The 4,119-nt window shown below is 45.2% G+C and overlaps 1 pseudogene; it reads left to right on the top strand.

Moving 5' to 3' along the window:
* Nucleotides 1–3,095: 3,095 nt before the first annotated feature.
* LOC124546172 lies at nt 3,096–3,213 on the top strand (annotated as a pseudogene).
* Nucleotides 3,214–4,119: the final 906 nt, after the last annotated feature.

Here is a 4,119-nt window from a genome sequence, read left to right as displayed (position 1 = left end):
CCTAAGAAATGCTGTGCTAAATGACAATGAGGACGAAGCATTTTTACCATGGTTAATTTTCAGCAATATTTCATATCGTGCGCAACCCTTATGATGTTATTGACCACGAAAGAGATTCACCTTAAGTGCCGTTTTCTGTGCCATTGGTCGTGAAAAAGCGTACAGTCCCTTCTCTTTTGTGGAAAACACAGTGACTTGGATGAGCTATCTTGAAATGTTTTCTCCACAACTTCAGGACTTCGACGTCCACCCCAGTAGCTGAGTGATTTTGTTTGGTGAGAGGGTTAGCTACCCTCTGTGACAAAAAACTGAGTGAACGAATCAACGACGAACCCGAACAGGTGTCATTGGACGTCAGCCCTGAACGAATTCAATGAATGATATAGAACAAAATGAAATCAACTAAAAAGAAAATGGTTAGGGTGACAGAATGTTAATCCTACGGGTCCGGGTTCGATTCCCGGCTGGGTCGGAGATTTTCTCCTCTCAGGCACTGGGTGTTGTGTTGTCCTAATCATCGTCATTTCATCCCCAACGACGCGCAATTCGCCGAAGTGGGGTCAAATCGAAAGTCGAACGGTCTACCCGACGGAGGCCCTAGTCAGACGAGATTTACATTTTTTCTTAGGACTCAGATGATTTCAGTTTGCACCAGGATGGACCGCCACCGCGGTGATCCAACAACGTACGTCAGTTTCTCAATCAAACTGCCCTCAACGCTGGCTAGGGCGCACTGGTCCCCGAGACACTGCCTGCATTATTGGCCTCCAAGATCGCCAGACATGATCTCATTCGATATTTACTTGTTGGTATATGTGAAGAATTCACGTCCTTTATCTCGTCGTACAGAACAAGTGAAGGGTAGGATAAAAGCCACAAAAATCCTTAAAAGCAGACACAAAGTGAAAAGTTAATGACGAATTTAGCTATCGTCTAGATGTTGTTAACGCTGCTGGTGGACGTTTGTAACGGCGTAGCTAAAACTTCAAGAATTAATGAATATTTGGCAACTAGTACCATGAAACTTCCTGGCAGATTAAAACTGTGTGCCAGACAGAGACTCGAACTTGGGACCTTTGCCTTTCGCGGGCAAGTGCTCTACCAACTGAGCTACCGAAGCACGACTCTCGCCCGGTCCACACAGCTTTACTTCTGCCAGTATCTCGTCTCCTACCTAGTTTGGAAGGTAGGAGACGAGATACTGGCAGAAGAAAAGCTGTGAGGACCGGGCGTGAGTCGTGCTTCGGTAGCTTATTTGGTAGAGCACTTTCCCGCGCGAGGCAAAGGTCCCGAGTTCGAGTCTCGGTCGGGCACAATGTTTTAATCTGCCAGGAAGTTTCATATCAGCGCACACTCCGCTGCAGAGTGAAAATCTCATTCTGGAAACTAGTACCATGTTTGCAAAATGTTTTTATCAATGTATCAAGTCACTGTTTATGAAACATCCTATATTGTTAGCAACATAAACTTGGTAGGTCAAGTAGCAAAGTTATTGACGCAGTGCTCATGACTGGTGGACTGTGGATCGGTCATAAGCACGCAAGAACAGTGGTACCGATTGCCGCTTTTGGTGGCCAAGTTCACTTTCTCGCAACATTCCTCGATTTCCACCTCGTCCGCCTCTTCCTCCGCTGCCACAACCAGAAGCCTACACCCTTCAAAATGAGATGCTTTAGTTTACAGCCACGAATTCCGGATGCCGCCCACCGGTTGGAGGCGGCAGTATCGGAAAACTGGTTTCCGTCTTTTACAGCACCATCTGGGGCGATCCGGCCGAATGGCACAGAGATTAATGCGACCTGACGCTAAGATCGTCCACGGTGAGAATTACACCCTCAGCGAACGACTTTTTTAGAACACTCACTAGCCGGTGGGGTAGTAATACTAGAGGTTAGTTGCGTGGGAACGCAGATGTCACCACAGTTACTTGGGTGACCAGGTTCAGAGACGCCCGTCTCGTACGAAATAACTCCGCCACAGTCGAACGACGCTGTAAAAATGTGATTTTTCCAAACCGTTCTCGCCGACCACCTAGAAATACGACGCGCTTTGCACCATAGTTTTGCTTGAAATGTCTCTTTTTATTACCGGACAGAAAACATCAACGGGGTTTTATATAAGGCTTCTTATACTGGACTCACGAAATATCAATATCAGGAGCGTACCTTACAGCTCAGACGAATCCAATATCACATGCAGCTGATCGACAACGGTGCTGCATATTTCAGTGCTGCGCTTTAAACCGGACGAGCCGCGCTGACACCCGCTCACAGATGACGTTTCGCGTTTCGATGAAAATCGAAATGGCCTCCATCACAGGGAATCATATGTCAGTAATTTGCCTCGTATTGCCCTTTCACCAAAGCGTGCGTCATTTCAGTGAACATCGAGATCGGTCACTGCTATTTTCGTTACCAATATTCACCTGACGATCGTGTTCAAATGTACATGTGATATACTTTTCCGTAAATTATGCCGTGTATATAGTATCTGCATCAGAACTCCATTTTACAACGCGCATGGAGGCGCAAAATTTTCACGACCACAACGCGAGAGCGAGTTTTTCGCAACGCTATGAAATAACATCAGTCAGTTTGTACTCGCTCTCGCGTATATATATGCATGTAGTCACATAATCTCTGTAACTACGAATCTCGGTTGTTTCAAGGTAATGTATTAAAAAACTACAGAATATCGAGCTTTCGTGTTTCTTCAGTTGTTTCACTTTTTCCGAAAACAATGTTAAAATGTACTACATCCATTTCACTCCAATATTATATCAAAGATAACACCAATAACGTAAATAATTACTCTTGATAACGCACCCCTCTCGTAACATTGACGAGTTTACAAACATCATATTTAACTTAAAAAAGTTCGCGAACCAACTTGCACGTAACTAATAAAATAAAAATTCTGCCCCAACCCCTCCGTCCCAACAACACACACACACACACACACACACACACACAAATGCGCGCGCGCGCGCGCCCAGAGAGATATATCGACATACATCACATTACTATGCATCCAGCGACAATTTATACGGTGTTGAAAATGTATTCCACATTTTAAAATGAAATAGTATGGAACAAGCCAACGGCCTTGCCGCAGTGGTAACACCGGTTCCCGTCTGATCACCGAAATTAAGCGCTGTCGGGCTGGGCTACCATTTGGATGGGCGACCATCCGGGCTGCCGAGGGCTGTTGGCACGCGGGCTGCACTCAGCCCTTGTGCGGCAAACTGAGGAGCTCCTTAATTGGAAAGTAGCGGCTCCGGTCTCAGACTTACGGCCTGGAGTGCGGTGTGCTGATCACATGCCCCTCTATATCCGCATCCAGTGACGCCTGTGGGCTGAGGATGACACGGTGGCCAGTCGGCATCTTTGGGTCTTCATGGCCTGTGCGTGAGGAGTTTAATTTTTAGTATGGACTAAAAGCAAGTAATAAATTTCGAGTAAACTTAGGTTGTGAAATGCATAAATTAAGAGCTATGAACTCCTGTTTACCTCCACTACTGTCAGATACATCTCTTCTTCTGCAAGCTCTTTGCTATTACAGACGACATACTGAATGCAATAAACAAATGAGAACATATATCTCCGTTATTGTCTATGGATACAGCATTCGGTAATTGCCTGTTAGTGCTATTACTGTAAGCCAAATTCATGGCTCTCCGTAAGTGCAGCACACACATTAGATGTAATGGAATGAGTTTTTGATTTTATAAGCTTGTGGAACACTTTTGCACGGTAGGTTTTATCTTTACACTTACCAGCACAGTGGAAGTATATTATTCCATACTGGGAATGGCAAATGCGACCTTCTATTATTGTTTGGCAAATAGAAACTGCAGTGGAACCTGTGTCCTATATGCTGCAAAATATCAAGACTACGGGGAACCTTCCCCACGATTACTCAGTCGTCTTTTTCCGTGACTAACAGTCTTTGGCTCCGTAGTGCCAACAACGGTGGGCGGTGGCACAGTTTAGGAGAGAGTACTGCAACAGTGAGTGGATGAAGATCCGGTAATTAGTGTAAATTCAGTATCTATCGGGGTAAATCATCCTCTAATTTGTGTTCAAATGGTTCAAATGGCTCTGAGCACTATGGGACTTA

Source organism: Schistocerca americana, chromosome 8 (assembly GCF_021461395.2).
Source record: "Schistocerca americana isolate TAMUIC-IGC-003095 chromosome 8, iqSchAmer2.1, whole genome shotgun sequence".
In the NCBI taxonomy this organism is placed as follows: Eukaryota; Metazoa; Arthropoda; class Insecta; order Orthoptera; family Acrididae; genus Schistocerca; species Schistocerca americana.
This window is presented reverse-complemented; position numbering and strand designations above follow the sequence as displayed.